The sequence below is a fragment of the Myotis myotis genome, unplaced genomic scaffold (genome assembly GCF_014108235.1).
Source record: "Myotis myotis isolate mMyoMyo1 unplaced genomic scaffold, mMyoMyo1.p scaffold_m19_p_5, whole genome shotgun sequence".
Classification (NCBI taxonomy): domain Eukaryota; kingdom Metazoa; phylum Chordata; class Mammalia; order Chiroptera; family Vespertilionidae; genus Myotis; species Myotis myotis.
The window spans coordinates 40804359-40829201 of NW_023416357.1; the positions used below are offsets into that span (position 1 = coordinate 40804359).

Here is a 24843-nt window from a genome sequence, read left to right on the forward strand (position 1 = left end):
TGGCTGTCCAGTTCATGGTTTGTTTGTTTTTTGCATGGAGATGGCGGAAGTACAAGAAAGGTGGGTGGAAACATGTGATGCCTCTTAAGCCTAGGTTCAGAACTGGTGCCTGCCACTACAGCCCATGTTCCACTGATCAAAGATGTGCAAGGCATAGCACAGTTCCATAGAGCAAAGCATTGCCTCACTTACGGCACCGCTTTCCAATGTCCCAGCAGACGTTCATTTAGGTGAAAATTGTTTTTCTAATAAGTGAAGCCTGGAACTTTTTCTGTTTTATATATAAACACAAGTATTTTACTCATAACATTTTATATAGTCAAAAATATTTATTTTTCAGTAGTGAAACTACTAATAAATCAAGGAAAGATTGTGTTTTGTTTTGTTTCAAGTCATTTTAAAAATCACATCAGTGGTGACAAGCACTGTGATATTTAAGTTGCTAATAAGCTCACCTCTATTTGTCTGCATTGGTGTTTGTTGCATTCATGGTAAGTTTACATTTAGAAGCAAACAGCTGATGTCTTCACTTTGTATTCTATAGTTGTTCCATGGGATATTTACATATTTAAAAACATGATTTATTATTTCTTCTATTTCTCCTTATTACTGTTAGGGCATTATATAAGTATTTTGAATTTATGTCTGCAGGTAAGGTTATTTTATCTATGAAAATTATTTAATACAGCTTTGCAAAATACATGTTTTTGGTAGGGCTGTTGGCTGTTCTAGATTCTCCATTTTAGCAGCACGTGTAATGAGCTGACTTATGTTTGGGGGTGGGAAGGGGCAGGTTGTGATACAAGGAGGGCTTTTCCATCTTAGCATTGTGTCTGAGATGGCTGTGAAGGGAGGTAGGATGTGGGGGCAACCTGCCTACAGAAATGGTATATCTGTAGAGAATATACAAGCCTTTATCATACTTCTACCTCGAGGCGCACCCCTAATGCAAGCAGTCGTGGGGACTTGGGCTGTGAAGGCACTGAGTGTTTACTACGCTACTTGAATCTTGATTGTGAAGGGTGAAAATAGGGTAGCCAAGTGGTCGGCAAACTGCGGCCCCTTGAATGTGGCTCTTCCACAAAATACCACATGCGGGTGCGCATGTACAGTGCGATTAAAACTTCGTGGCCACACTGAAGGGGCCAAAGAGCCGCATGTGGCTCGCGAGCCGCGGTTTGCCGACCATGGGGGTAGCCAATTGTTCCAGGTAGAATTAGAAAGCTGAACCTAGCCTGCAACTGTGAGAAAACCCAGAAGAGAGAAGAAGCAAACGAAGTGTTCCAAGATGGCTGCTCCAACAACTGCGGGAGATGCCCAGTGGTAATCTGGTGGTTTCTTCCTAACCGTGTTTTTAAAATCCCATTATTCTCTGAGGTCACTGCCAGACAGTGCTTCCTGTGGGGTTCTCCTGCCAGAGTTTTCTGTGTATGAGGGTGGGAGCCCCCTGAATTGCTTCCAGAAGAGACTCTGACAAAAGAGGGAGTGAAAACTTGGCAACCTATCTTGGTCCATAGTTCAAGGATCCGAATATTTTCCTATCAACTGAAAATGCTGTGAGGGTAATTCAGAAGAAACAAATCAGAAGATAGTGAAAGAGGGATCCAGAAATAATATATGATGCTCTGTGTGCCTTTTAATTTGAAGTTGGAGTATTGATAAGGGCACACACTCTTTATCTATGGCAAGCAGAGGACATTGTTGTTGGGACAGGGCTTGCTTCATTTATTGGTAAATACATTACCACTGATTGTTTGCCCAAACATTCATTTCTGTGAACCTGTCTATGTAATGATCATGCCTGCCTTTTGGGATACAAATGTGCATGAATAAAAAGGTTTGATAATATTCAAAGGCAGTGAATTAAAAAAAATCCAAACTTATAAAGGTCAACATTCACTTCCCAGCAAGCCCAAGGAGAAAAGCCAGTGTTTAATATATTTGATGTGAGATGTAGGGATATAACCTATCTTACACCTACAGCTTTATCTAACATCAAAAGAATTACGTGATTCTTCTTAAGGGCAGACAGCAGCAAAACCTACTGGGAGATTTGGGGACATTTGAGCTCCACCCATGTTACACAGATGGAGCCTGAGCCAAGATTAAAGGGATATTTTATAATAAAGGTCTAATCCAGTTTAGTCCCAATTTTTTGGTATTATGCACTCCCTAATTGTTATCATACTAGAGGCCTGGTGCATGAAATTTGTGCACGGGGGGAGGGAGGGCGGGGAGGCCCATCAGCCCAGCCTGCACCCTCTCCAATCCGGGATTCCTCTCACAATCCTGAACCGTTGGCTCACCTGCCTGCCTGCCTGGTCTCAGGCAGCTATCTTGTGAGGATGTGAGGGTTAATTTGCATATTACCTCTTTATTATATAGGATTACACAATTGCTGTGCTGATTACCACATCAGGCATGTGGTGTGTAACATCATAGTCATTTAATAAAGCTTCTAAATAAGATGGAACTTAACATTTCGTGCTATATGCAGTTGCTGGGTTAGAGATTTTTTTTTTTTTCACTTAGACCAGCGGTTCTCAACCTGTGGGTCGCGACCCCTTTGGGGGTCGAACGACCCTTTCACAGGGGTCACCTAATACCATTGGAAAACACATATATAATTGCATATTGTTTTTGTGATTAATCACTATGCTTTAATTATGTTCAATCTGTAACAATGAAATTGGGGGTCACCACAGCATGAGAAACTGTATTAAAGGGTTGCAGCATTAGGAAGGTTGAGAACCACTGACTTAGACGATTTTGAAATTGGGTACTACAAAATTTTTAAAAATCAGATGATGAACTATCTTTGTCTAAAATTAAAGTGCAATAGAGTGTGCACTTGAGTACTTGGGGCCCCAGTGATTTTTCTGAAGTTACTTCTACCAACCTCCTACTGGGAATATTAGCACTTTCTTTTGCTGGTGTGTGTCCGTGGGAGAGTGTGTGTGTGTGTGTGTGTGTGTGTGTGTGTGTGTGTATGTGTGGTCTTCATTTCCTCTACTGATACTGATGGGTTGTGACATCTTCACTCAGGAAACCATGACAATGTTAAGTGCCTTCTCAGGGTCTTCTGACCGGATTGTATCTTTCTGGTAGGAGGGGTTTGCGCCCTCCCTCGAAGGATAACTGACCACTGATTTTCAGTTTGGCTGACATATGACAACACAAAATTCTCTTCTTAATGGTTTTCACTGTCTCTTTGACTGACAGTCTTGGAAATCGGTATGTCTAGTTTCTCAGGCGGCACTCTGCTTGTCCTCAGCCCAGAGGCCTTTTGGGTTTACATTCAAGAGTGTTCAGCTTACCTTCTATTAATGGAGAGAGCAATTTATGATGATCTTTTCTGATCATAAAAGATTTTCCTTCTTTTTATCCAAGCTGAATTTTTCATTCAAAATTCCAAACTTAATTCTAAGAATTAGCCTGTGTCTCTGTGTGTATATTTCTTTGGCTAACAGAATTCTCATGTCTTAGAAGAGATAAAATGGGGAGTTGGCAGTCAGATGTGAATTCTGGTTTTTAGCTGGATTTTTAAAATGTGCCAAAAGTCTCTGAATGGACAGCCCTGTCAGCAAATTGGCCATAATATTTTATTTGTAAAATGCTCAGCAAATATTTATAATGTCAATAAATTAGCAAATGCTTATTAACGTTGTTCAATGTTAGGATAATTAGAAAAGGAGGAGCTTTAGATAAATCCTGACATTTGTTATTTAGACCTGGTTCATGTAAATCTGCCTTTTTATTCATCAGGGGGCTAACGTTAACTATTAATTTATTTGTTTTGTTTGTTAGCTCAAAAGCTACAGATATACTCAATGAAATAAATGCAGCTTTATAGTACATAATGAAAACTGGCAGCAAAACTACTTTAATCCAATTTAGCACAGTTATTGGTCTTAAAGAGTACACTTTCCTATAAGATCATAAAAGGTACTTGAACTTATCTGGAGATAAGAAGACAGATATGTTTTCTTAATAACAGTCTTTGAGTATTTAAAAGTTAAATGCACAAAAGATGGTGCCTACCTTTTCTTTTCTTCTTAAGAGGAAACAGGAGAAAATAGACGAGTAGAAAATTGAAATATTTTTTTAATGAAAGAGAAATTTCAATTCAATTTTAGTCAACAAATTGACCATCTCCCTTATGCAAGGTATAGTCTGTGCTCCTTAGGAAAAATGAGATGGGTGGGGTATAGCCTGGGATCTCAAGCACATAGACCTGGGATGGGGGCTCAGATGGGTTACATAGCAGAACTGTGAAAGGAAGAGTGGGAGTTCAGTAAAAGCAACCCAACACGCTGTGGTGGTCAGGACATTTGCTTAACGAAGGGTTTCTCTGTCTCAGCTCTATTGACATTTGGGCCAGACAATTTCTTGTTGTAGGGGGCTGTGCCGTGCATTGTAAAGGATGGTTAACAGCCCCTCTGGCCTCTACCCATTAGATGCCAGTAGTCGAGTTATATTCTCATTTAATATCGGAAAACATTTTAAAAAATATTTTTATTGATTTCAGAGCGTATTTTCCCTCCAGTTTTCACAACCAAAAATATCTCCAAACATTGTCAAATGTTCTCAGTGTAGAAGAAGGTAGTGTGCAACATCGCCCCAGTGGAGAATCACTGATTTACGGAATAGAGATAATCTGCAAGAACAATCACATTTGAGATGTACCCTAAAGGGCAGATGCAGGTGTTTGGGCATTTTGATGGAAGGGAATTATCTTTATCAGAACTGCACATTTAGAAAGATGAATTTGAAGTCAGGTGTGCAATGGCTTAAAGTAGAGAGAGTCCTGAGGTAGAGATACCAGCTGGGAGTGGCCAGTTTTGGTGACAGCACATTGATGGACACCATTCTCCATTTGTTCTGTGAAGCAGCCCACACCTCTATTGTGCCTCCATTAAGTGGTAGGCACTGCTCCAGCTGCTGGAAGTAGAACAGCAAACAAGACAAAGTCCCTGTTCTCTGGGAGCTTACATTCCTGAAGAGGAGGAGACCAACACAACACATAAAAATGAAACTCAAAATACTTATAAAATTGTAAAACAGTTTATGTGATCATTGGTGATTAGAGAGGCTGCTAATATTAGTGACAAAACTTATAATTAAGATACAGTAACAACTTTGTTGCAGTGAAATTACATTTATATCAACATTTATTAGAAATCTCTTCCCTAGGTGACCAAAAATAGAGGTAAAATAGAATGTATTTCTTCCCTGTTGACCTATGAAAGTATCTGTTTTGAAGAACATTGTTTTCTAAGTTTATTCAATGGAAAGGGATTTTACTTGTGGCTATTGGACATTTGGACAATTCCTTTTAAAACAGTGTTGTCATATGTCAGCCAGGCTGAAAATCAGTGGTCAGTTATCCTTCAAGGGAGGGCGCAAACCCCTCCCAGAAGAAAGAAATTATCTACCCAAAATACCACTAGAACATATACCTGGTCAAAATAAAACTGATAAACAGTAACCATAGGTATTGCTTAAATATCTTAATTTGGAACAGTATGTTCTTGCTGATAAATATCACACAAAAAATCACTATATTTGGATATACTTAAAAATAATCTCATGAAGGGAAAAGAAAGACTTCTTATAGATTCTGTGTGGTGTGTGTGTGTTTAACATAACCATTTCCATTTGGTGATAGTTATCAACCTTCAGTGTAAGGTTATTATGGTTCCAGCACATGCCAAGCCATGCTTCTAGGCACTTGTTATTTAGTTTTTATTGCACCCGGAGTCCAGGCCACTATAATCTCTCCTGTGGAATACAGATTCCTAGGAGGCCATTAGTTTTGTCCTTCTTTAATCCATTATATGTTGTAAAGCACAAAAAGACCACATTCATTTTCATGTTAAAAATCATTAATGGCCCTAGCCTGTTTGGTTCGGTGAAAAGAGCATCAGCCTGCGGACTAAGGGGTCTTGGGTTCAGTTCCAGTCAAGGGCATGTGCCTTGGTTGGAGGCTCGATCCCCAGCCTGGGTCAGGCGCGTGTCTCTTTCACATCGATGTTTCTCTATCTCTGCCTCTCCCCCTCCCTTCCACTCTCTCTAAAATTCAATGAAGAAATATCCTCAAGTGAGAATTACACACACCCACAAAATCACTAATGGCCCTGGCCAGGTAGCTCAGTTGGTTGGAGGGTCATCCCAGTATGCCAAGGTTGCAGATTTGATCCACAGTCAGGGCACATACAGGAATCAACCAATGAATGCATGGGTGGGTGGAGCAACAAGTCCACGTGAATGTTTATGTAGGCTTTACTCGTGTCTCCAAAACTTGGAAACAACCCAAAGTCTTTCAGCTGATGAATGGTTAACAAATTGTGGTTTATTTACACAATGGAATACGAAATAATAAAAAAGGAACAACTACTGATGGGTGCAACAAGAAGGATGAATCTCAAATGCATTATGCTAACAGAAAGCAGTCAGACACCGAAGCTACATAGTGTATGATTATCGTTACTTGACATATTGGAAATGGAAAAAAATGGTTGCCAGGGGCTGGAGTCAGGGGAAGGGTTAATTGCAGATGGGCTTGGGGAATTTTGGGGGTGAGAGAACTTGTTCTATATTTTGATTATGATGTGTGTTTGTCAAACTTGGAACATTATATACAAAAAGGGTGAATTTTACTTCATGTAAATTATACCTTAACAAAAGAGCCTAAAACAATTTAATGTGTTGTGTCTCCAAGTAACTTTTACATATCACCTAGATTTGTTCCTGATTTGGTTTCCCTGTCCTTGGCGCCTCCTATCCTTGTCTTCAATAACTGGCTCGTCTCCCAGCTCCCCCGTTGCTCTCTGGATGGACTCTTGCTCCTGCTAATTGACTTTAGCTCCACCAGGCACTCTCCTCTGATCAATTACATAAAATTGACTTCCTCAGAGCTAATCCCAGCAAACCCTGTGTTTTGATCTCATTATATTCTGATCGGAAACCAGTGAATGCCAGTTTTTTACTCCTTACCCATTTACCTAGAAGAGCATAGATTCCTACCACCATTCTCCTTGGCATGTTTGCTTCCACTGGCTCACCCATGCCCCTGAATGATGGTGTCTGGCTTTATCTAGGTTTTCAATGGACATATGGATGAGTTTTTTTAGCAGATTATAACTTGGGTCATGATATAATTTATTGTTCAAATGAGAACATTTTAGTTTAAAAGGTGGTGGGGTACTATTAATTATTCTAGGACAGTGATGGCGAACCTTTTGAGCTCGGCGTGTCAGCATTTTGAAAAACCCTAACTTAACTCGGGTGCCGTGTCACATATAGAAATTTTTTGATATTTGTAACCATAGCAAAACAAATACATATTTTTGATATTTATTTTATATATTTAAATGCCATTTAACAAAGAAAAATCAACTAAAAAAATGAGTTTGCGTGTCACCTCTGACATGCGTGTCATAGGTTCACCATCACTGGTCTAGGATATCAGGTGTAAACTACAATTGTCTCAGGAATCTGGAACATATGGTCACAGTAATTACATGGCACAGATATACTATATAGGTATTCAACAATTATATTCACTTTTAAGGTTGTTAAGTTAAAAGTGGCTATATAAGCAGTTCTTCACCCATTTTTCTTCATGAATTGCATGGCACACTGCTATGGGCATACTCAGCTACAATTCCTGGTTAAAACATGTAATTCCGCTGCTTTTTATCCTACTCGAGGAGCTATGTCAGAATGCAAATCAATGTGAGTTGATACTTTAGGACAGTGCTTGTCACATTTTACTGTGTGTACAAATCATCCGAGGATCTTGTTAAAATGCAGATTCTGATTCAGTGGGCCCGGGTGGGGCCTGACATTCTGCATTTCTAACAAGGTCCCAGGTAATGCCAATGCTGCTAGTCCACAGAGCAGTCTTTGAGAAGCAAGGAAAACTTTGAAAGCACTGGCCAGTTTGGAAATTTGATTTGTTGATAAGGCAAAGCACCTGATTGCTTATCTGATGGCTAGGCACTCAAGTATCGAGACACTAAAACAAAGATCTGTTGATCCATTGTAATTAAATGTTTTGGTCCAATAAAAAAGCAGGAAAAAGTCACTCTATATTTCTTGATGAGGTTTATGCAGCCAAAGGCAGATGAGACCATTCATTGCTTCTCTTTAGTATAAGAAAGCTTGAGGAAAATAGCTATATTTTGCACACAAAAAAAGAAAATGAATGGATTGTTGAAGAAGTTTCTCTTAAAGTAATTTTTAAAGAAAATGGTTTTCTGATATTAAATTGAATTAAATTAAAATGTTTTCAGCCCAGCTGGTGTGGCTTAGTGATTGAGCATTGACCTATGAACCAGGAGGTCACGGTTCCATTCCTGGTCAGGGTTGCAGGCTTGATCCCCAGTGGGGGGCAAGCAAGGGGCAGCCAACAATGATTCTCTCTCATCATTAATGTTTCTATTTCTCTCTCCTTCTCCCTTACTGTCTGAAATCAATAAAAATATTTTTTAAAAATGTTTTCAGATATTAAATGAGAATATAACCTCCATTATAACCTTACATTGAAGGTTGATAACTATCACCAAATGGAAATGGTTATGTTAAACACACACACACACACACACACACACACACACACACGCACATGTGCGCGCGCCACACAGATCTATCAGAAGTCTTTCTTTTCCCTTCATGAGATTATTTTTAAGTATATCCAAATTTAGTGATTTTTTGTGATATTTATCAGCAAGCAACATACTGTTCCAAATTAAGGTATTTAAGCAATACCTATGGTTACTGTTTATCAGTTTTATTTGACCAGATATATGTCCTAGTGGAATTCTAGTTAGATAATTTCCCCACAGATTCTGCATTTAGTACAGTGTAGAAGAAGTTCTATTGGGTGGTTTTGATCCCTAAGAGATGAATCACAAATGTAAAAAATGAAATTATGGATGTATAAAAACTCAACACAAAGAAGTTAGGACTCTGTGTTTCCTCATAGAGCTAAATTAGATTAATGACCTGTCCTACATTGATTTATTATATGCATTCTTCACATTGTTGTCTTCTTTTATCAGTTTTAAGCATGTGCAGATATACACTAACTGCTTTCTGGTTCTGATTTACTATCTAGTTTAGACACATTAACTAGTTTATTTCTGAGAAAGTCATAGATGCCAAGTAAATAACAAGTAATAGATTTAAGTGAGGTTTTTTAAAATTTCACTTTCAGTGTTTTAGTTTTATATTAGCTTATAAATTTGTTGAGTTCTGTCACTTCTCTGTGAAAAATGCAAACCATTTTATAGAGCACAAAAGTAATAATTTATATATTGAAGTAAAATCCTCAACTAATTGCTACTCTCAAAATTCATAGTAATTGCATAATAACACTGATAACCATTCATGCCAACTTTAGTATCAGGTAATACAACTCAAAAGCTGACAGTTTTTTGAGATCTTTTATGCCACCTTTCTAATTAATAGGTGAAGGAAAACAGAACAAAAGCTGCTAAAACACTTACCTAACTATGTAACCAGTTAGTGACAAAGGCAGTACTGGAATCCAACATTCTTCATTCATAGTTCAGTGCTGTTTTTACATGGCCTCCTGTTTGTTTTCATTTTGTATTATGTGGGTTTTTTTTAATGTTCAACGTGTCACCATATTTGATAAATTTTAATTTAAAGAAAAGCAGAAATTATCTACAGAAAGTATCAATGAGGTATCAAGGATGCATCTAGGTCTCTAAAATGGGCATTGAGTTTGCTCAAGGTTTACCAAAATGATTTTTCTCTACTACTTTTACTTGCCTCTGTCACCCTCCAGAGAAATAGAGGAAAAGAACATGAACATCTGCTTTTAATCATCCATGGACTTCTTACTGAAATTAAGTAAGAAATGTTAACATCAAAATAGAACTCAGCAGGGGGGAGTGACAGGCTATGTGGTGGCTGTGGGTAGCACTGTGAGCATTTGTATATGGCCCCATGGACATAATGGCTATTCACTGTTGTCATGGCAGTCAAAATTAGACAGTTTGGAAAGGAGCTGGCCAGAGTGCTGAAATGCCTGCTTTTTTTGGGGGGGGGGGGGGCGGGGCCAACAACAACAACAACCCCTAGAACAGCACTTCCTGAACTTATTGATCATGGAACAGCTGGAACTAAATCCAGTGGACAGTTACCAACTCTTACCTTTTGTTACCCATCAGCAACTTTTGCCACAGTTGATCATTCCCTCCTTGTGCTAATTGTTAAGATACGGTCTCTCATTAGAAGTGACAGTTTCTTCCACTTGCCACCTATGATTCAGAGGGAGATGGCCTTGCTGACACCTTGCTTCCATGCTTCTAGTCTCCATCCGTACTGTGAGAGGATACATTTCTGTTGTCTTAAGCCACCAGGTTTATGGTAATTTATGGCAGGCCTGGGAAAATAATGCCCTGCCTCATCATTGCCCTGTCAGAGACATAAGCGCCAGGTGGCTGACAGCCCTTTTTAGAAAAGTGTTCCCAGACCTACGAGGTCCCTCCTTTTAGCTCAGAGACATGAGCACCAGCTGAGCAGCACCTGCTTCTCAGGTGTCTGAGCTAATCTCTGTGGGACCCTTCCTCTAGGCATATTTCATAATTCTTCCAGCCCTAGAGGTGCTTGTTTTTTTTTTCTTGCAGTCGCTACTCATTTTGGAGATCTGAGGGGCAATGATTACAGGAAAACATTAATTAAATGCTTTATAATTCTTAAGTAGAATCAAATGTAGGTTCATTTCATATACAGCCGGTTTCCTAATAGAGTGGGTGCTATGGGTTAAATTGCATCCAGCCCTAAAGAAGTTGAAGTCCTAGCCTCTGGTACCTGTGAATGTGACTACTTGGAAGTAAGGTCTTTGCAGATATAATCAAGTAAAGGTCATTAGAGTGGGCCCTAATATGACTGGTATCCTATAAGAAGAGGGACATTTGGACAAAGAACACAGGGAGACTGCCCTGGGATGACAGAGGCAGAGACTGAACCGATGCAGCTGCCGGCCAAGGAGTGCTGAGGGGTGGTGGCCACTGTGAGAAGCGAGGAAAATGCAAGGAAGGAGTGTCTTCTACAGATCTTAGTGGGAGTGTGGCCATTTTATAGAGACTGAATTTTGGAAGCCAGAATGGGATGAAAGCAGGCACAGTGTTGCCTACTTGCCATAAAGTTGCCGAGAGCCTGCACTTTGCAAGTTCAGCGCTGCTTGGCCGCTGAAAACCAGCACTCAGAGCCGGAAGGCTTGGAGTTGGTTTCCCATTTCTTAGAACTGGCCCTCGGTGGCCCTGGGCCATTTCCATTACATCTCTCAACCTCAGTTTCTAGATCCATAAAACCTACTCTAAGTACAAATGAGGATCAAGTGAGATAATGTATGTGAAATTACTTTGTAAATGTTATTGTGCTATACAGATGACACGCCATAAATGTATGTCCCTGAACACCACTGAGGGCTAGAAGTTGAATACTGCCTTACTGTGGTTTCCGTATTAAGCACCGAGTGAGGAAACATTGGGGGGAGCGGGGAGGGGAGAGGGACCAAATAAGCCAGATTGATTCTGCTTATATTTAGAGAACCTTTTAGGATCTTTTAAATCATTAGGACCCAAAGCTCTTACTTAAGTAAAAAATTCAATTTAGAGGAAAATAATCTACTTATTGCACTTGTTTGTTTTGTCCTTCCAGACATGTTGGCTCAGTCCTCAAACCCAGAGGTCCCAAGTGCTCTGTTAAAGCCCAAGTCACTGGTCACTTTCCTAATGAGTCTTTCAAAACTGGCTCACACACCTACTGGCAGTGCTTGAGCCCTTTTCGGCCCAACGTCGAGGCTGACTCGACAGACCAGTTTCAAAAGATACCACACTATGAAATGTTTTAAAGAATAAACTCTTTGATTGAACACACTTAATAATATAACCAGTGAATTTTTGGTTTAAACTTTAAAATAAGAACATTAAAAAGTTCAACATTCAATCGCATCAATTAATTTGGACCAGACTGTTTGAATTCCAAAAATAAAATTGGACCGCAAAGGGTTAAAGTAGCAGAATCAACTGGAAGGCAGCGTCTACTCTGAGCCCATAGGCCTTTCTGCCTTCCAGCAGGCTGGTGGAAGGACCCCTTCCCCACTCCTCCTGCCCTGGCCCCGTGTGTACAGCGTGCCCTGAAGCGTGGTGTGCAGTCCACCTGGTTATAATGCAGTCAGAGGCCCATGGGAAAGTGACTTTAGAGGAAATAAACTGCGCCCCCCTTCTCACTGATCTCCCACCCCCCCTCTCCTATCACCCGTCCCACCACCACTCAGCTGCTACTTGCCACAGGCACTTGTGAATATGTTCTGGTAAATGTCACCATGGCCAGGAGTTGTTTTTTGTAAAGGACCTTTAATGATAAACTCCTCCACTGACTCCTTTTTGTTAAAATCTAGGCCTGTCTTTCTTGACGAATCACATGTGATGTCCTTTGGATGATAGAAAAGGTGATTATTAATGATGAATACTTACAGTGACCACTTGTGAATTATGTGAGCTTGAGAGAGGGTAAAGTGAGGCCTTTTTCCAGAAAGGAAATGAATGTGTCCTTCTCCCTCCTCCCTCATATGTCCAGCAGTGTATTCCATTTGCAGAGTGACCTCTGGGACTGTTATAATTAGATCCCAGTGCTGATGGAGACTGCAAGACGAAGGCGAGCATCTCTCCATAGCCTGGGTGGCCATGGCAGAAACAGTTCACTCCTTACTGATATCATCAAACTGATTTGCCTCCCCTAGATTAGACCAGGAAACATCAAAATTAATTTGCTTTCCTGGGATCATACTAAGAGGCAATGGCGTCTGTCCTACCCCTCTCCTGTAGGAAGTGCACCGATAGCCCGTGCAGGCCTCTGTCTTTCTTGAGGGAGCCTTCTGCTCCCTGTTGGCGGCCCTGGCAAACATGTTTTCTCCCCGATGCGGCTCGCCCTTGATGAGGGTTCCCCAGCACTAGTCCTGGTAATGCTTGTTGTGGGTTCAGATGAGTTTCCTGCTTCTTGGAAGAAAGATGCACACAATGCCTGCTAGCAGATTGCAGCTCTGACAGGCCTTGTAACAACAACAACAAAATCCATTTTGCTTAATTTAGTGTTCCATTCAGTGATTTAACAAATAATTTTAGAATGGGTCAGGCATTCCTCTAGGTGCTGGGAATTTAGCCAAGAACCAAACAGAAGTTCCTTACGGAGTTTATTGTTTGTGGGGAGAGTCAGACAATAAAAAAGAACAACAAATAAAAATATATAATACATTGTGAGATGATGAAAGATGATAAGGAAAATAGCATAAAGGGTCAGAACATGATAAATGAGGGGACTGTCTTAGATAGTGTGGTTTAGGGGTCTACATGGAGGTGGGAAGAAACTGGAAGGAAGTGAGGGAGGAAGGCTAGCAGTTATCTGCGGGGGCGGGGGCGGGGGGGAGAACATTTCAAGCAGAGAGAATAGCAAGTGCAAAGGCCCTAAGGCAGAAGAGTGTTTGGCACATTGGAGTAGGCTGACGTGGATGAGGGGTGTGTGGTGGTGGAAGATGAGCCCAGAGAGGAGGTGGGCTGGGCCATGTAGGGACTAAGGAAGTGGGAAGGAAGCCATGGGGCTTCTTAGCATGGGAGTAATACTCTCTACCCTACCTTGGGGAAGGGTTTCTCTGGTTGCTGTGTGGATAAGAGCCTCTAAGGGGCAAGGGTAGAACCAGGAAGAGCAGCAAGGCGGCCATTGCAGTATCCAGGTCAGATAGGATGTTGGCAGGACCAGGTGGGATGTTTGTGGGGCCAGGTGATAGGCAGTAAGGTGGTGAGAAAGTGCTGGATATATCCCATCTTATTTGTCTATAAACTCTTTTTGAGGAACACTTTTTAATATCTTTTGGAATGCATTTTAGGAAACACTGTTGTAGATAATCAGAGGTTGATCATGTATTTCTGTCATACTTTCCTCTCTGCGCTATTTAATAGTGGATCACATGTCAGAGAGGTGAGATACCAGAAAGCCAATGGAAGAAACTGAACATTGTAGTTTTAACAAGTATGGTTCAGGTTGAGTTTGATGTTGGCCCCAGAGGTATGACAGTCAGAGAAAGCATTGGAAATCTATTTTTGTTTTTACTTTTGTTCTGGATCTCAGAAAGGTTTTTATAATTATTTCAACCGATGCTGAGTTGCTTGTATGGCCTTTATTAAGCTAAGTCCTTGGTGAGTAAATGCTTTCCTTGTTTATCGTTTGCCTGGTAAACACAGTTTAGAATCCACTCTATCCCATAATATCATACTACCAAGTGCCAGCACATATCTCTTTTCACATTTTAAGATACTTATCTGTTTGGTAGCTGGAGGTTACATCAAGTGGAAAATTCCTTGATGGCGAGGATGTGCCTTTAATTCATGTATGCTTAGAATCAGAGTCTACTCTAGACCCTACTGGTGAGTAGCTGAAATGTAGCTGTTAGTTGAATGAGTGAGTGAATGAGTGTCCGGCATTGCCTTGAGCACCAAGAATATGAGATGAACCAAAACAAGGTCTCTTTCTTTAAAGAAATGGCAATCTGGGGAGTGGATGGATGACTTCTGACTTCCCTTGTGACCATGGCTTTCGGCCCAGATCTGTTCTCATACACTGGTAGGCTATTCACTTGGGAGGATTGAAATCAAGAAGTCCCTCCTGTCCCCCAGTATCTCACTTATCAGCCCAATTACTGAGCTTGAAATTCCTCACTTTAATTTCCTCAGACTAAGGAAGGGTGGAGTATTTCCAGAACTCCTTAGCCCTTTGTTTGCATGTTGTATATGAATTCGTGAGCAGCTCTTTTCATCAATGACAGTAAAGGAGAAGGCTTTGTTACAAAAGAAACAGAGGAGAGACCAGAGCACCCATTCTCCCGTGGCTGCCTTGATCACGCTGAAGCATCTGGTTCCAAGGGAACCCTGGGCAGAACATGGAACACCGAGTCAGTGAACACTCCAGTTCTCTTGCTTGTGGGTCATGCTGCGGGGACTGCACCACTAAACACCTTGGTCTCTAAGCTGCACGGCATTCAGCCACAGAATGCTGGTGGAGGTGCTGAGTCTCTGGTACTGCCCTCTGAGAGGCCACAAGCAATGGGAGCAAGGAGCAGAGCAGCCCTTGGGGAGCATGCTCTGGGGAATTTATCTTGAGCTTGGAGTTGATGAAGTAAACAAAGGCAGCTTTTGTAGCCATCACCCTAGGAACCTTGCAAAAATGAAATATTTTCTAGGGAAGGCATGCACAAAGCAGAAAAAACACACATCATTTTCAGACACTAAAGGAAATACAGTACAGGCCTGGGGGGAGGGTGGGGAGAGAGGTGGGGCTCTGTCCCCTCATCCTGTTGACATCCGAGGGAGTTAATTAACTGAGGTCCAGGAGAGTGTTTTGCTGTTATCAATGTAATATTAGCGAGGCAGATTTGATAACTCTGGCTCTGCCTTTGAATTGCATTAAAAACTCTGCCAGCATGCTAATCACATTGCCGGACTTGCTCAGCAAAGGCAAGGGGACAAATAGGCATGCTTCCTGGTGTTCTCCTTACTGCTCAACCTCAGGGAGTGTATCTCTGGCAACAGCCCTAAACACCCAGGCTGAGCCTGTTCTGAAAGAGAGGCTGCTGCCTGGAGACTCCCAGCCTATGCTCCTGGCTACAGCAGAGCACAGCCAGCCCATGGTTAATAGTCATTTTTCCTTTCAGAAAGGGAGCTGGCCCTGTCACTGCTGGACGATGGATTATATTGATAAAGGACATTCTTCTATTCTTCTATAATTTCAAGCCAACTAATACTTACTGAGTTAGGTACCAGGTACCACGCTTTGCCTTTTGATGTTATTTTATTTAATCCTCCAAGAGCACTTTTATTTTCTGTTTTATAGGCAATGCCATGGAGGACTGACGTCCATAAATACCTTGCCTCGTGTCACAAAGCTAGTGAGTGGCAAAAGCAGTATTAGAACCCAGGTGTGTGAACAGGATCACTTTGTGTCTAATCATGCGGGTCATTTTAATATGTCTCGGACATCTGTTTGCTCAAGGGATGTCCTGGTGTTTCTGTATAAACTTAGGAATAATCACGTGTGTGCTCCCCCTGGGATATGGATTACACAGCTCTTTTGTGTTTCAGCGTTGGGTCTAAATAACTGCCCGACACCAGTATTTCACTGGCTCCATGGCCAATGTCTAAATACATAAGATATAGCTATCTCATTTATAAAATGCCTGGATCCATTTCTTTTCTCTCTGTGTCCAGAGATGGGCAAGCAGAGAAACTGAAACAGTCTCATTTTGAAATAGCTCTGATGAGAGAGAGAGAGTGAATGTGGAGTGAATGTGGAGAAGGATAAATGGTCACAGATCTTACTTAAAAAGGCATGTACAAATAAGACCTACCTTTTTCTCTTGATCACTTGGTCTATACTGAGGAACTTTTTTCCCGCTGTCCTTCTCCGTCTTCGAACCTGTCCTTAAAGGTATTTCACAAATGCTGCCTGTATTCTGAAGTTGTCATATTATCAGATGATTGTAATCTGAATAAAGATGTGAAGGAGCAGGGCTAATGAGAGTTAGTTAAAGATGAGGTATTTCCAATGTTCAGGTAAATAAGGCTTTATTAAGCTCCATTCTTCTAGATCCCTTACTGCAAACCCCTCTCACCTAGAGGAAAACCCAAGGCCCTTACTGTGGCCCTCAAAGCCCTTTATGATCTGTCCCCAGCCACTTCCCTGTGATCCCTCCTCAACTCTGCTCAGCCACTGGTCTCCTTGCCATTCTCCACTGAGGCCTTTGTTCTTGCTGTTCTGTGTGTCCGGAAAGCTCTGAGTCCCTGGGAAACAGCATGGCTTATGCCCTGGCCTTCATCAGGCTTCTACTCAAAAGGCTCCCGCCTTGACCACTTCCCTTAAATAACAGCATCTCCTGCACGCTCTGTCCCTGCGCTGTCCAGTGTGGTAGCTACCAGCCAGGTGTGGTTATTGAAATGTAAATCTCTGTCCTGCTTTTATTGGACCGAGGAGATATAGAACACCTCTGTCATCACTGGAGGTCCTGTGGGCCAGCGCTGCTCCGACCTCTTACCCCTTGATGTTTATCTGCAGCACTCAGCACGACTTGAAACTATGTATGTATTTGTTTTGTTATCTGCCTCTCACTAGAAAGGAAGCTCCCTACACTTAAGGACTTTGTATGATTTGTTCAATCTCCTCTTTTCAGCTCCTTGAAGAGTGCCTGGCACATAATAGGTGCTTAATAAATACCTGATGAATGAGTGAGTGGATCTTTTGGGGGGCTTTTGTTGTTGTTGACAGTATTACAGATGTCTTCCATTTTCTCCCCTTTTCCCCCCTCCACCCAACCCTGGTCCCACCCCAGGCCTTCCTGGGGGTCCTTTTATAATTGCAGGGGAGATGAGAGTTATTGAGGGAAGTCACCCTTCTCCTACTCTTCCTGCTCTGGAGGGCATGTGTGTTAACCCATAAGCTTCCAGGAAGGAATTCAATTCCTGGCTTTGTTTCTCTTTGAGTCTTCCTCCCATGCCTGCATAAGGCCCATGAGAGAAGAGGACTGACCACATTCACTCAGGGGGTGTTTACCACATTTGTAGATGGCCAGCCTCTGCAATGCCAGGGAAGTCATCTGTCAGAATGCCTTTGGCCATTTCAGAGAAGAGAGTATTTTGCTGCTACTTAAGAGTAGGAATTGTGCTGCCCTAACCGGTTTGGCTCAGTGGATAGAACGTCAGCCTGCGAACTGAAAGGTCCCAGGTTCGATTCCGGTCAAGGGCATGTACCTTGGTTGCGGGCACATCCCCAGGAGGAGGCGTGCAGGAGGCAGCTGATCGATGTTTCTCTCTCATCGATGTTTCTAACTCTCTATCTCTCTCCCTTCCTCTCTGTAAAAAAAAATCAATAAAATATATTTTTTTAAAAAAAGAGTAGGAATTGTGAAGGGCAGTTTTGTTACTGACGATGCTTAATGATGCAGATTGCTTCGCTGCTCAGGCATCTGATTTCCCCTTAGCGACTGGAATCCAAGAGCACTGCACTCCTTCGGGCTCCACTGAAGACACCCCAAGTCTCTTGCCAATTCTTCTGTAAAGTTGCTGCTTCTTTTTTTAAATTTACTTCCCCCCTTTATTTTATTTTTCCCATCACCATTTATCCCCCATATACTCTCTTCCACCTCCACCCATACTTCCCCCTGCAATCACCACACTGTTTTAACACTTTACCAGAGAAGGGTCGAGGTCAATAGAAGGGTCTAGAGAGGAAAGCTGGGCTAGCACTGTTTACCTGATTCAGAACTTTCCCTTTCTGAATTGTCCTCTAGTAAGTTAGTCCAACATATGCAGCTCATCTGATCTATTCCACCATCAAAATTCTCTGCCCTTGTTCCCCACAGCACACTTCCTGGCCCACTGAATGGATACAACAGAAACTAAAGTTTGTGGCAAAAATATATGGCATGGTTCTGAGAAACCAGTAAACAAATATACAAGTAAATAAAGAATTAACAAATATGTATATGTTTTTATATGTATTTGTGCATCTTATTTATTAAATAACTGGCATAATAAGAAGAAAACATAGTAACAGAGTCACATAAAAGATTTGAATAGATAGAAAGATACAGTTTTGGATGAGATGACTGTTGTAAGACTTTTACCAGTTCCCTTAAAATTGCCAACAGTACAATTCTCATTAAAATTCAAATGAAAATTTTAATATAAAATTCTTAGTATAATTTAATTAAAATTCTAATGAATAGTTCATTTGGAAGAGAAAATAGACAAAAATAAATATTTGCAAAGGATGAATCATGAGGTCTACAGGCACTAATAGATATTAAACTTATAACAAAGTGATAAAAATTAAAGCTAAATGGTAGGAAGGCAAGAGTAGATAAACATATTAGACAGAATTCAAAACTGAGGAGGTACTAATGCATATAGGAATTTTGTCTCTCATAAAAGGGGCATTTTAATGAGTGTTTCTGAGATATTTGATTACTCATTTTTTAAATTTCCCCTTTCACACAGTATAGCAAAATAAATTCCAGAACTAAGCATTAAACAATGAAACTAAAATGAATTAGTTTAGCTGGAAATTTTGGAAGTTCGGGAGGGCCTTAATAAATGATTAGGGCGGGACACATGAAAGAAGAACCTATAATAAACTCTATAATAATAGTTTAATAGCTTTACGTAGCAAAACCCCATAGACAAGTCCGTCTGAGAAAAGTATTTACAGCACGTATGACAAAAGAGTTTAGATCCTTACTATATAAAGAGCTCTTAAAATTCAGTAAGAAAAAGACCTTGTATTAGGTTCCTGAGTTTGCTTAACAAATTACCACATTGGGGGACTTAAAACACAGGCATTTTTTCCTCTCACAGTTCAAGATGTTGTAGGGCTGTACTCACTCCACAGAGGATTCTCCTTCCTTGCCTCTTCTAGTTCTTGGTGGCCCTAGGTACTCCTTGGCTTATGACTATACTAGAGGCCCGGTGCATGAAATTTGTGTGTGTGTGTGGGGGGGGGGGGGGGAGTGGTGTCCCTCAGCCCAGCCTGCACCCTGTCCAATCTGGGACCCCTCGGGGGGATCAGGCATAAACTGGTGGTCGGACATCACTCTCACAATCTGGGACCGCTAACTCCTAACTGCTCGCCTGCCTGCCGGCCTGATCGCCCCTTAAATGCTCCCCTGCCAGCCTGATGGCCCCCAACTACCCTCCCCTGCAGGCCTGATGGCCCCCAACTACCCTCCCCTGCTCGCCTGATGGCCCCCAACTGCCCTCCCCTGCTCGCCTGATGGCCCCCAACTACCCTCCCCTGCAGGCCTGATGGCCCCCAACTACCCTCCCCTGCTCGCCTGATGGCCCCCAACTTCCCTCCCCTGCTCGCCTGATGGCCCCCACTACCCTCCCCTGCTCACCTGATGGCCCCCAACTACCCTCCCCTGCCAGCCTGATGGCCCCCACTACCCTCCCCTGCCAGCCTGATGGCCCCCAACTACCCTCCCCTGCAGGCCTGATGGCCCCCAACTACCCTCCCCTGCTCGCCTGGTGGCCCCCAACTACCCTCCCCTGCAGGCCTGATGGCCCCCAACTGCCCTCCCCTGCAGGCCTGATGGCCCCCAACTGCCCTCCCCTGCTCGCCTGATGGCCCCCAACTGCCCTCCCCTGCTCGCCTGATGGCCCCCAACTACCCTCCCCTGCCAGCCTGATGGCCCCCAACTACCCTCCCCTGCTCGCCTGATGGCCCCCAACTACCCTCCCCTGCAGGCCTGATGGCCCCCAACTACCCTCCCCTGCAGGCCTGATGGCCCCCAACTACCCTCCCCTGCCAGCCTGATGGCCCCCAACTACCCTCCCCTGCCCGCCTGATGGCCCCCAACTGCCCTCCCCTGCTCTCCTGATGGCCCCCAACTACCCTCCCCTGCTCGCCTGATGGCCCCCAACTACCCTCCCCTGCCAGCCTGATGGCCCCCAACTACCCTCCCCTGCCAGCCTGATGGCCCCCAACTACCCTCCCCTGCCAGCCTGATGGCCCCCAACTACCCTCCCCTGCCAGCCTGATGGCCCCCAACTACCCTCCTCTGCCCGCCTGATGGCCCCCAACTGCCCTCCCCTGCCAGCCTGATGGCCCCCAACTACCCTCCCCTGCCAGCCTGATGGCCCCACTGCCCTCCCCTACTCACCTGATGGCCCCCAACTACCCTCCCCTACTCGCCTGATGGCCCCCAACTGCCCTCCCCTGCCACGACCCGCCTCCTCCGCGTGAGGTGGAGGAGAAGCCGGGACCGGCCTCCTCCATGCCGTGCAGAGCCGTGTGACCCCCAGGCCTCACTGTGTGGAGCGGCCACCGGGTCCGACCCGCCTCTGCTGTGCGTGTGGCCATCTTGTGGCAGCCGTCTTGTGACGCTGTCATGCGAGGGCGTGACGCCACCTAGGCTTTTATTATGTAGGATAACTCTAACGCCTCTGCCTCCATCTTCATATGGCCTACCCTTCTGTGTCCGTGTCTTCTCTCTTTTATAAAGACACTTGCCATTGGATCTAGGGTCTACCCAGATAATCCAGAATGACCTCATCTCGAGGTCTTCAACTTAATTACACCTCTTTCCAAATAAGGTCACATTCATAGGTTCTGGAGCTTAGGAGACATAGATGTATCTTTCTGGAGGCCAGCGTTAAACCAACTATAAACCTCAATACAAAAGTGGGCAAAAGATAAAAGATTTTACAAGGAAAGAGATGTTCAGTTTCACTAGTCATCAAATGGAACTTACAATGAGAAAACACCATTTTTCTCTCATTTGCCAGAAATTTCAACTTAGATAACCATTTGCCATGTTCCTATTGATCTCTGGGATGAGCCCAGCATTTTTTCATTTTTCCATTTACCAGGGAGAGACATAGCCATAAACTACAACTCCTCCCCTGAACTTGTCTGCCCACTAGCAAAGCAGCTTACACATTTTCCGAGATTGCTTAGTAAAGCTGGTGCAAACTTATTTTCTTGTTTCACATTTTATTTGGGTATCATTGTAGATTCACATGCAGTTGTAACAAATAATACACAGAGATCACCTATATCTTTCACCCAGTTTTCTCCAATGGCAACGTCTACAAACATCTGCTTTTACACAGACTTTTTAAATAAGTATTCATACCTGCCCTTATTTATACAGAAGTATGGAAAACTCTTCTTTGCTTTAATGAGACTACAAACTACAAGACCCAGTCTCTCTCATCAAGATCTGAGAATCAGCAGGCAGGGGTGGGAAACCTTTTCCTGTCAAGGGGCATTTGAATATCCATCCCTCCCTGCCTCCATCCCTCCCTCGCAGCCTCAATCCCATGGCTGCAGCCCTGGCTTCGTCTGGAAGGTTGTCCAGATGGGCTGTTTGGTCGATTTGCATATTACGCTTTTATTATTATAGATTAGCTTCTGGGCCACACAAAATTATCAATTTAAAATTTAACGTGCTATATTCGGTCAAACACTTAATTAACTCACCCCTAATTCCTTGGCAGGGCCAGGCCAAATGATTTCGTGGGCCTTCTGTGGCCTGTGGGCAGGCTGTTCCCTACCCACCCCTGACAGAGCCTGTGTTTGGGGCATGAGGAACCTCGAATCACAGAAAGAGCTTATACACACATTCCCTGTTTGGGGCCTGATCAAGACTTTCACAAGAAGTGTTTTTTCAAAACTGAAAAGTTGAATCATAATTTTTCTTTTTCTTTTTTCATTGCTCACATGATTAGATCAGTTAGGGGTTAGAATTATCTAATTTTCTGTCATAATTATGCCATTGGAGACAGCATGCCTGCTTTCTGTCTAGAGGTGGCCCCAGGACAGGGGCCTTTCGGGGGAAGGGGTGAGAACCCCTTTAAGCATGAGGTTAAAATATTTGTGACAGAGCAAAAGCAGGAAAGCCAGTGCAGTGAGTTTATTTACTATTGATTAGAAGAAGCAATTGCAGAAGCTTTCCTAGCCGGCACTGCCCCGGGGGTGGGGATGGGGCGCCTTAAGGCGGCTCGGCCCGCTCTCACACTGGCCAGGCGCCGGTCGCGCTCCGCCGTGTCCATGGTGCTCTGTGCACAGTCGCGCTCCGCAGTGTCCATGGTGCTCTGTGCACAGTCGCGCTCCGCCGTGTCCATGGTGCTCTATGCACAGTCGCGCTCCGCAGTGTCCATGGTGCTCTGTGCACAGGAAGCAGCTGCTGTGCAGCGTTTGACATGATCGTCCGTTTATGGGCAGTACAGCCGTTGGCTTCATTTATTGTGTGAAATGTTTTAATTTCACTTCCAATTTTTAAAGTAGAAAATGTCTCTCCTTCTCCAGCATTGTTCCTCATCGTTCTCCCTTCTCTTTTTCTTGCCCCCTTGAGTTCCTGAGCACCCCATCCTCACCCTCTTCTCACTGCCTTTCCTTTTTTTCTGACTCTCCTCGCGGTCTTTGCATCTCTCCCTTCTTCTGCCTCTCGGCTCTCCAAAGAGAAAGAAGGAAGAGAACAAAGAAGAATCCTTTAAGACACTGGGCAGAAAGCCTTGTAATCACATGTTTACTTTAATTTCATTCTGTTGTTTTCCAAAACACAGGTCTGCAGAGCCACGCCTCTGTCTTGCCTGTTACAGGGCATGTGTAGGGATTCGGCGGTAATGAAGCGCAGTCCATTTATAAACAAACATCTTTTTGTCTTTATTGTTGGGTTTGTTAGTGATGTCTGAGTGAGCAGTTTAAATGTATGTTTGTAATAGCCACTTACCAAGTATTTTATACAAAAGGAAGAAGTAGAAATGGCCATTATATAAATCGATGTTTGGAATGCTGCCACAGCACAGGGCTTGGGGGTTAATGATGGGGCGGCCCTAACTGGTTTGGCTCAGTGTTGCCCTCTGACTGAGTGGTCTCAAGTTCGATTCCGGTCAAGGGCACAAACCTCGGTTCAGGGGCATCTGCAGGAGGCAACTAATCAATGTGTCTCACACATCTGTGTTTCTCTCTGTCTTTCCCTCCCTCCCATTTCCCCCACTCAGTCTAAAACTCAATGGGAAAAATATCCTTGGGTGAGGATTGTCAGCAACAACAACAAAAAAATGGAACAGAATAACATTTTCACCTTTATATCATCTATGTACAAGGGTGGGCCTGACATTGGCTCACTTGGGCCACCGAAGGAGATAGCTCAGTGGGCAAGTGAAAGATTGGTTACCATGAGGTCAGTTCAAATGTAATGAGCCAAGCCCTAGCCGGTTTGGCTCAATAAATAGAGCATCAGCCTGGGGATTGAAGGATCCTGGGTTTGATTATAGTCAAGGGCACGTACCTTGGTTGCCGGCTTCTCCTCAGTCCTGGCCCTGGTCGGGGCTCGTGCAGGAGGAAACCAATCAATGTGAGAAACACATTGATATTTCTCTCTGTCTTTCCCTCTCTCTTCCACTTGCTCTAAAAATCAATGGAAAATATCCTTGGGTGAGGATTAAATAAAAATAAAAAACAAGCCACATTGTTAAAAAAAAAAAATGTAATGAGCCAAGACCTAGGAGGCTGTCATTGAGAAAGAAAACCAAGTGATGGGCAGGGCAGACCACTGACCCTGGTTTCCTAGACAGCAGTTAACTGGAGTGGCAGCAGGACAAGATGAGAGGGAGGGTGTGAGTGTGGGAGTGGGGCCAGGGTGTCCAGAGATGAAGAAAGTAGAGACAGAGTACTTACAGGGTGGGGATGTGCAGGGACATTGCATGTGGCTTACCTGCCCCGCTGTCTTGGGGTGGTTTCTGAAAGGGCAGACCTCCCACTAAACAAGCAGATGTTCTGACTCATTGATTACCAAAGGCGTCTGCAAAATCATTTGATGAACTCTGCCTGTTTCCTAAGGACATGGCTGCTATACTAGGGGAAAATGCTCATTGTCCGTTTAGGGTGCCCTGTGAATCTCTGATATGTTTATAGGAAGGAAATGCAATGAAAGTAGAGGGAAAATACATTTTACAAATATATATACGACTTAATAGCACTGTATATAGGGCTGCTTGCCTGCTTTTTTTTGTTTTCGTTTTTTTGGTGTGGGTTTTTTTTTTTTTATGTGAGGAATTAAGGTCAGATAGGATTATTCTCATATTCTGGTTTTGCTTTTGTAGTGTGTGTAGATGTGTGTGAGCAATATTATTTTTCTCAATCAGGATATATCTTTGTATTATTTTCAATATGTGTCATATACAATTTTTTTAATGTTTTATTGACTTTGAGAGAGAGAGGAAGGGGGAGAAATAGAGAGATAGAAATATCAATAAG

General features: G+C 43.1%; 1 protein-coding gene across 1 annotated transcript in view; it reads left to right on the forward strand.

The window, feature by feature from the left end:
• Positions 1-24843, forward strand: part of SV2C (synaptic vesicle glycoprotein 2C) — a 146873-nt gene that overhangs the window by 12598 nt on the left and 109432 nt on the right. The window lies entirely within an intron of this gene.